Source organism: Pinus tabuliformis, chromosome 2_2, assembly GCF_031772625.1.
Source record: "Pinus tabuliformis cultivar Carrire ecotype Pingquan chromosome 2_2, CPIR1, whole genome shotgun sequence".
Classification (NCBI taxonomy): Eukaryota; Viridiplantae; Streptophyta; class Pinopsida; order Pinales; family Pinaceae; genus Pinus; species Pinus tabuliformis.
The window spans coordinates 950,753,209-950,763,098 of NC_142300.1; the positions used below are offsets into that span (position 1 = coordinate 950,753,209).

General features: G+C 36.2%; 1 long non-coding RNA gene across 2 annotated transcripts; it reads left to right on the forward strand.

Annotated features, from left to right (window-relative positions):
• Positions 1-4,616: 4,616 nt before the first annotated feature.
• Positions 4,617-7,669, forward strand: LOC149196346 (uncharacterized). 2 transcript variants are annotated; one of them, XR_016254660.1, is made up of 4 exons: positions 4,617-4,798; positions 4,924-5,005; positions 7,048-7,459; positions 7,584-7,669. It is a non-coding gene; the product is annotated as an uncharacterized LOC149196346 (long non-coding RNA). The 2 variants fall into 2 exon arrangements; XR_016254661.1 differs by having other exon boundaries at positions 4,628-4,798; positions 7,146-7,459.
• The last annotated feature ends 2,221 nt before the right edge of the window (positions 7,670-9,890 follow it).

Sequence of the window (9,890 nt, forward strand, 5' to 3'; positions counted from 1 at the left end):
AGTATTAGCGTTGCCCATCAGTTTGTAACTTTGTATTATCGATGTGTGGTATCATGTTGTTTGTATGAATGTTTAACTTTTACCGTACTTAGATTTCGTTGTGTCATGTTTAAGGAAAATCTTTCATAACAGTCATGTAGAAATGTGTCTTCTTGGTTTCATACACTTCTTAGTTGCAACTATCATGACAAGAAACAAACAAATTCACAATACCATCATTACTTTGATAAGTAAAGTGAGATAGCTCACAATTTTAATTCCTTTCAGTTCAAATGTTTTCTCTGTGAAACATATATTCACTTGAGTCCCGATTAATCATTTTTCTGTGAAGCTGGCAGGTTTCTAGCCTCTTGAATGTTCAATTGCATCACTTTACTCAAATACCTCTTCTTGAAAAAATATCAATATTTTGGATTTCTTTATAATGCAACTCTCAGATCTCAACTGTTTATCACACAAGGCTTTACTATGCTATACTTGAAAAAACAAGTATAACATTCAGCTTACTTCTTAAGCCAATAATGATAACTTTCATTGATGTTTGTATTTCTCCAGACTTGCAAATCAAGGATGCTCATTCCATATTCCCATGCACATTTCTCTAGATAAAAATTACTTGATATAAGGGGATGAGAGAAATTTAGATAAGTTTCTTATACAATATAATTAAGCAATTCCGTCATCATAAATCATAAATTTAAAATGTAGACTTAAACTTTCAAATAGAATTGAACAAACTAGAATGGAATATAATCCATAACACATAATCACAAGTTATGAACAATTACGTTCCTAGGAACTATTTACTAATTGATTATGAAAAAGGGATAATCCACCCACCAATAGGATTGCTATTGCGCCAACTCTCATTGTAATAGAGGTCAGCCCCTAAGCAAAAACTATGAATCCATACTAAAACAATGGGTCGATGTTGCTTCATTATTTTTTATAACTAAGTAATGCAAATGCATGCCTAATAATCATTTGCAGTTGAGTATTCCCAGACAAAAACAAGATCTTTACAAACATTAATGGCATTTGTTTGAGGGTGCTATCCCAATCCCAACATATTCCAAGAAGGATCAATAGGATGGACATGACCATTGAATGCAATCAATGTTGGTGGCAGAGTCCCTAAATTCCAAAGTGGTGGATTTGAAGTTAGATTCCATGCATGCTTAGTGAATTGTTAACTTGTAGATCTAGATATAAAATACCAATGGTAATCCAAAATTTATAAGCTAAGCTTGATCAAATATTTGAACAAACAAGGATAACATTCAACTTACTTATTTAAGCCAACAATGATAGATTCTGCAAAAATACCATGTTCATTCTTAGCGAACTGTTAACTTGTAGATCTAGATATAAAATACCAATGGTAACCAAACTTTTAAATCTCAGGTTGATCAAATATTTGAACAAAAAAGGATAACATTCGACTTACTTCTTAAGCCAATAATGATAACTTTCATGGATGTTTTTCTTTCTCCAAGCTTGGAAATCAAGGACATTCATTCCATATGCGCATGCACATTGCTCTAGATCAAAATTATTTGATATAAGGGGATGAGAGAAATTCAGATAAGTTGCTTATACAATATAATTAAACCATTTTGTCATCATAAGTCATAAATTTAAAATTCAAACTTAAACTTGCAAACATAATTGAAGAAACTGAAATGTAATATAATCCATGACACATAATCACAAGTTATGAACACTTACATTTCTAGGATGAATATACTAATTGATTGTGGAAAAGAAACACTCCAACCAAACATAAACTCCTTGTTGCAACAACTCTTATTGTAATAGAGGCCAACCCTTAAGCTAAAACTATGAATCTAAGCTAAAATAACGGGTTGATGTTGCTTCATTATTTTTTATAACTAAGTAATTCAAATACATGCCTAACAATCCTTTGCAGTTGAGAATTCCTAGGCAAAAATAATAGCTTTAGAAACACTATTGAGGTTTGTTTTCGGGTGGTATCCCAATTCAAACATATGCCAAGAAGGATCAATAGGATAAACATGACCATTAAATGCAATCAATGTTTGTGGTAGAGTCCCTAAATGCCAGAGAGTTAGATTGGAATTTAGATTCTAAAAAAGTACCATGTGTATGCTTAGCGAATTGTCAACTTGTAGATCTAGATATAAAATACCAATATATTATGAAAAAATACCATGTGCATGCTTAGCGAACTATTAACTTGTAGATCTAGATATAAAATACCCATGGTAATCCAAAATTTTTAAGTTAAACTTGACCAAATATTTGTACAAACAAGGATAGTGTTCGACTTACGTCTTAAGCCAACAATGATTACTTTCATCAATGTTTGTCTTTCTCCAAGCATGCAAATCCATGATGTTCATTCCATATGCCCATTTACTTTACTCTAGCTTAATATTATTTAATTGATATAAGGGTATGAGAGAAATCTAGATAAGTTTCATATGTAATATAATTAAACCATTTGGTCATCATAAATCATAAATTTAAAATGCACACTTAAACTTGCAAATAGAATTGAACAAACTGGAATGTAATATAATCCATGGCACATAATCACAAGTTACGAACACTTATATTTGTAGGACGTATCTACTAACTAATTGTGAAAAAGGGACACTCCACCCAACCATAGGCTCCTTGTTGCACCAACTCTCATTGTAATAGAGGTCGTCCTTTAAGCTAAAATTATAAATCCACCAATTTGATTTAACTATGGTTGAGTTAAACTCTCTTCATATAGTCCAATTCCTCTATTCATAATCAATTCTCAACCTACAACAACCCCAATCCACAACAGTCTTTCCTGTCTACTTGTAATCCAAGGAATGGGACCAGTTTCACCAATCAACAATCCATTAGGCTAATGCACTTTCTTTTAGGGCTCCAACATATGATGGCCAACAATTTTCACTGTTGGAATTCCAAACATTTTGAATTTTAGATAACTTTCGCAATGATATCAATTTTCATTACAAGTAGTCTTTATTACATTCATAAATATTGCACTATAACTCAACATTCTACATCGATTATATGGTTGGTTATATAATCATTTTGTTGTGTCCTTAAGTGGATATACTCTATATACTATCTACTTTCACCTTAGGCTATAAAAAACTAGATTCCTTATCCAAACAATTCTACCAACTTAAAATTTCTTTTTAAATAAAATAATTCAAATTTATAATTTAAATATTCAATTAAATAGCATAACATATACTCTTTCCTATGCTAGAGACTTAAGGCGTTTCTTTTGTAACATGTTGTGCAATTGCTAGTATTAATATTATTAGATTTAATAACTTTGGATTAATAATTTGAGGAAAGGTTTGTATCTAGATGGATTTAATCCCTTTCTAGGAATGATAGATTTGTGGTTAGATGGATCTAGGCTCGTTTAAAAACTCTATTACTTAATATTTATCACATCTTCAAAATATATTAAAATAATAACATTCATAAAATAGAAAATCATTTCTTTGATAAGAATAATACATATTTATGTAAACCACCAAATTCCGAGTCCGAATCTCGTGTTCCTAACCAACAAAGAATGTAAACATTCATAACTCATAAATTATATATATGTCATTACTTATACACATCAATTAAGAAAGTTTCATATAACGTTTTTTTAATTAATCAATTTAATTAAAATGATGAAAATAACATAACTATTTTTGAGATAAATCTCAATCTTTTATTTGTGACTATTAAAATATTTTAGAATATTCCAATAAGATTTCAAATCTCTATCACCCACCTACTTATTATTGATAATTAAATTAAAATTTTCAATACCTTATTCTAAAATAATAAAATCTCCACTTACTCTGTAAAATATGTGAATGGATAGTCGCTGAACTACCCATTACAATAAAAATTCTAAAAAACAAAGTGATTTCTTTTCAAGTTGGGATGTGATAAAATAATAGAATTAGATCTTGTCAAAATATCCCAATGGCCTCCCCTATCACTTAAATTCTCCAATATTACATAATAAAAAACTTTACATCAAATCATTTGCATAATTATAACAACGCCACCTAAAAAAAAATTCTAATATACAGTCACATTAAAAGAAAGTACTGTAATTAACAACTCGTCTAATACTGCTGTTCCAATGTCATTAGTACCCGGCTTAATGTCAGAGGGAGTTGTCTATAATGCGACTTTTTAAGATTGCGGTGACGGAATCCGGCGGAAGAAATTGAGATGAAATCATGATTTGTTGCAGTTAAAATGGTTTTTTTAACTGCATATTCGGATTCAGCACCCTGAAAAACCCTGGGACGGTTTCATTGTGCAAAAATTAGCTATCAAACTTGGATTCCAATAAATTACTGCCGGATTTTCACCGGAAAAAATCGCCGGAAAGGCTTTCAAAAAGTCGCGTTAAAGAATACTCCATGTCGGAGGGTTTGATTTTATGGTTGCATACCACGTGGCTTGATTTCCAATACTGATTTGTGTTTTCCTTGTCGCTGTCATCACATGGCATGACATGTCTGATACGGTTGATATTAATTCTTCCTGCCCATCCTGTACGTGGCCCGGTCACTTGGATACCCCGCCTCATCAACGGAGCAGCTCGTTCCTCGCGATCCAACGGTGGAGCTCTTCTCGGGCTTCCCTCTTCTCCGGATTGCTATGGGATTGACCTCATTCGCTATGCTTTCCGTCATTAGCGTAGAACATATGGATGCTCGGTTCAACGCTGATGAAGTCTTTACTGTTTCTACCTTAGAGTCCGGCAGTGGATAGTTATCTACAGGTAATTAGTTTGTTTCTTTTTTGTAACAGGTTATTCTTTTCTTCCTTAACATTCTTTAGCTGTATGCGATATTTACCTCGCCAGACCCTCTAATCGATTTTCTTGTGACTGCATTTACCACGCAGGTTGTTTGGTTGCAGAAATGTGGCTCTCGGCCTTACCCAGTGGGAAGGCGCTTCTTCAACGTCGGTCTTCATCCACATCCGGGTAAGATCATACTCCGGTTGGGTGTTCTCTGGCTGAAAGTGGAAGACTTAGAGCGTAGGTTTGGCCTCAGCCTTCTGCTATTATTATGGTGTCCGCTAGTTTGACGGCATTTTGGTCTTTTAAATGTTAGGGCTTTAAGGGGTTTTTCCCCTAGGTTGTATATATCTTGTACTATGAGGCTACGACCTCGCTTCTATCTCAGAGTTTGCTACTATTCAGTACAGTGTAGTTCTCCTGCTGTTTTCATCTTGTATCATTTGAGGGTTTCATTTATAAATGTTTAATAGTTTGCCATTGTATTGAATGTTCTGGCACACGACTGAAATAACACTTGCTTGCTTCGAGCTTTGATTCCGTTATTAATATATTTATGATTCTGGGTTTGGCATTCTTTGGTCTTCCAAGAGAATTATATGATGGAATATTTATTTGGTTGTGTTTCCGTAAACTCGATAATATGGTTTTGGACCCGCGTGTTTTCTGTTACGATATATTTAATTTTAATATATCAGAAACAAGGTTCTATGGTGACCGCCATTTAGGGTCTTAGTCCTTCCATTTGACGGCTGGAGGAATTTGTTAATTTATTTCTAGGGTTAGTCTTATATCACTCTTCGGAAGCTAATTCCATTGTAAATGGCCGCCCCTGATGCGCCGAATTATGAAGAGTTATCAGCAGAGGGTTTCATCCCTCAGCAATCCTATGGTTCGACGTGTAGAGTTCCGAAGAGGTTTATCAGTCTCTGAAAAATCCGAGTCCCTTCAGGGTTCGAACCCCTGAGCCTTATGTATGATCTATGCTCGTTGACGGCTACTCCTTAGTTCTATTCTTTTGCACTTAATTTGTTTCTTTTTTTTACATGCATGCAAATCTGTTGTTTATTTTCAACTCTTTTTCAGAATGCACGAAATATTTCTTTGGGTTACAGTGGGTTTATTATTTAGAAATTCCAGAACAGGGTCCTGTCATTCTTTAGCATTCAACAGTCTTCTTTTCTTCGATTCTTGCATGGTTTAGACAGGCGGTCATTAACACGCTCTGTCACTGTAGTCCTATTTAATTTAGCATTTTACAGAACTACTTTTAACTTTCTGAACACTAAGAATATCTGTCATTCTACCTGTTCCTAAACAGAGCTGTAACAACATTTCTATATATAGATTGTCTGTCAGACTAAAGTGTAAAATTATTTCTTTTTTAAGGCGAATTGACGATAGAGAACTGAAATGTTTTTTTATTTTTATTTTTTTTTGGTTAGTTTTTTAAATTTTTTATTTTTTTTTATTCTTCTTTTAAAATCAATACAGAGTTGTAATATCATTTTCTTCCAAGTAATCTGTCAATACAGAATTAGAATATCATTTCCTTTCATTAACTGTCAATACAGAAATTATAATATTATTTTCTTTCAAAGCTAACTGTCAATTTTACCAGGTCCTATAAAGATGACAGTACTGTGTTTTTTTACAATTAACACCACCAGAATTCACAATGGGATAATCCCACCTTGACAGTTGTTTCTTCCTCTAAAACCCTTACGTTGAATCAAACTCTGTAGTTAAATGTAACTGAGTTCTTCTATAAAAATATATATACTAGCTAAGAATTTTTAGAAAAACTATTTGCTTGCAGAACTTTCTTCTAACACAGTTCAATAATATCAACAAAACTTCCAGAAGATACCTCATACCTGAGTTGCTTTCAATCAAGTAACTTCACAGGAAGAGGTCACCTCTGGTTGTAGCTAGTCAACCACCCAACCATGAGATTGTCTTTCGAGACCAAATCTCCCCCCTAGCTTGTTCACAAGACCTTCAGTCTTCTGCAATTTGCTTGCTAGAGGCCGCATTTTTGTAACTCGGCTCTGATACCACTTGTAATGACTCCACCTAAAAAAAAATTTCTAATATACAGTCACATTAAAAGAAATTACTGTAATTAATAACTCGTCTACAGTGCTCTTTTAGATATATATGCAGGTCTAGCATTTACGTTTAATACTGTTGTTCCAATGTCATTAATACCTGGCTTAATGTTAGAGGGTTTGATTTTATGGTTGAATACCACGCGGCTTGATTTCCAATACCGATTTGTGTTTTCCTTGTCGTTGTCATCACATGGCATGACATGTCTGATAAGGTTGATATTAATTCTTCCTGCCCATCTTGTACGTGGCCCGGGCAAGCCGTCCGTCCTCACTTGCTCCACTTGGAAACCCCGCCTCATCAACGGAGCAGCTCGTTCCTCGCGATCCGACGGTGGAGCTCTTCTCGGGCTTCCCTCTTCTCCGGATTGTTATGGGATTGACCTCATTCGCTATGTCGCTCCCCTGCGGAGCTTGCTCGGATAGGGGCTTTCCTTCAATAGCTTCGAACATATGGATGCCCAGTTCAACGCTGAAGAAGTCTTTACCGTTTCTACCTTAGAGTCCGGCAATGGATAATTATCTATAGGTAATTAGTTTGTTTCTTTTTTGTAACAGGTTATTCTCTTCTTCCTTAACATTCTTAGCTGTATGCGATATTTACCTCGCCAGACCCTCTAATCGATTTTCTTGTGACTGCATTTACCACGCAGGTTGTTTGGTTGCAGAAATGTGGCTCTTGGCCTTACCCAGTGGGAAGGTGCTTCTTCAACGTGGGTCTTCATCCACATCTGGGTAAGATCATACTCCGGTTGGGTGTTCTTTGGCTAAAAGTGGAAGGCTTAGAGCGTAGGTTTGGCCTCGGCCTTCTGCTATTATTATGGTGTCCGCTAGTTTGACAGTGTTTTGGTCTTTTAAATGTTAGGGCTTTAAGGGGTTTTTCCTCTAGGTTGTATATATCTTGCACTATGAGGCTACGACCTTGCTTCCATCTTAGAGTTTGCTACTATTTGGGACAATGCAGTTCTCCTGCTGTTTTCATCTTGTATCATCTGAGGGTTTCATTTATAAATGTTTAATAGTTTGCCATTGTATTGAATGTTTTGGCACACGACTGAAATAGCACTTGCTTGTTTCTAGCTTTCATTCTGTTATTAATATATTTATGATTCTGGGTTTGGCATTCTTTGGTCTTCCAAGATAATTATATGATGGAATATTTATTTTGTTGTGTTTCCGAAAACTCGATAATATGGTTTTGAGAAAGATCTAATCTCACTAAGTTAACCAAATTGGCAATACCTTTCAGTATGGTAGTGAGTTGGTTACAAGAGAGATCCAAGTACGTCAACTAGGTCAAATTGGTAATGCCCTCACATATGTGAGTGAGTCCACATTCAGAAAGCTGTAAGTCAGTTAATTTGGTCAAATTGGCAATGGAATTAGGTATTCTCCCCGTGAGGTTAAAACTAAGAGACAGAGTGGAGAGGGGAAGTCTAAATATTTCAGAGGGAATAGAACCGGAAATACTACAACCAGAAATGGATAGATCTGAAAGTTGTGTCAAATTGCCCAATTCAAATTGAATTCTGCCTCACAAGCTGTTGTCATCCAGATACATGGACTCTAGCTTCTGGAGCAGGCCCAATTGGATTGGAATAGGACCGCTAAGAGTATTGCCTCCGAGGTCTAGGTGCTCTAGCTTCTTGAGCAGGCCCAACTCGACTGGAATAGGATCGCTGAGAGTATTGACACTGAGGTCAAGGTACTCTAGTACCTGGAGCATGCTCAACTCGACTGGAATAGGACTGCTGAGCATATTGCCTCCGAGGTGCAGCTGCTCTAGTTTCTGTAGAATGCCCAATTCAACTAGAATAGGACTGTGGAGCATATTTTCTTGGAGGTCCAGGTCCTCTAGCTTTTGTAGCATGCCCAACTCGACTGGAATAGGACCGCTGAACATATTGAATTCGAGGTGCATGTTCTTTAGTTTCTGTAGAAGGCCCAATGCCACTAGAATAGGACCGCGGATCAACATATTGCTTCTGAGGTTCAGGTGCTCTACCTTCTGTAGCATGCCCAACTCGACTGGAATAGGATCGCTGAGAGTATTGAGACTGAGGTCAAGGTACTCTAGTTCCTGGAGCATGCTCAACTCGACTGGAATAGTACCGTTGAGCATATTCTCTCTGAGTTCTATGTCCTCTAGCTTCTGTAGCAGGCCCAACTCCACTGGAATAGGACCGTTGAGCATATTGCCTCTGAGGTCCAGTGTTTGTAGTGCTTTGAGGTGGCCAAACTCTGCGGGAATTCCTCCAGTAAAAGCATTACCTAAACGAATCAATGTGCTCAATAATGAGAGGTTGCCAATAGACGAGGAAAGTTTACCTCGCAATGCTGCATCAAATACTACATTAGAGAGGTCAATGGCAACCACTCTTTTGGTGTTTGCTATGCAGCGAATACCGAACCATGAGCACATGTTGTCGAAGTTTTCCGCTCTCTAGTTGGAGAGCATGCCAGATGAATCCTTTGTGATGTCATTTTTAAATGACAAGAGAGCATGGAGGTCACTTTTATGGTGGGTGTCCATTGAAGATACATTGAATTCACGTTCCTCCACAAATATGCGTTCAGATTTAGAATGACCCAAGAGAATCTGGCGGCCATGTCCTCATATGAACCACCATCATCTTCCCCCATGGAAATAAATAGCCGTTGCTGTCGACAGAGGGGCAGCCATGATGCAGAGAAGCAATAATAATAATATCACAAATTGAACATCCATTTCTCTCTCCCACTAAACTCTCTCCTTAACAACCAGTGAGTTGTTTGTTCCACATGCATCTCTGTATATATACAGGGTAGTCTTGATAAGGGTAGAAATCATGTTGAAGATGGAGGAGGAGTCGGCATCGAATGGTGTGGTGTCAAATCGAAAGAAAGTGTTGAACAACTCCGTTGAAAATAATTTGTGTGGTGTTATCAATTCACTCACATTTAGCGTTATCCTCATGACG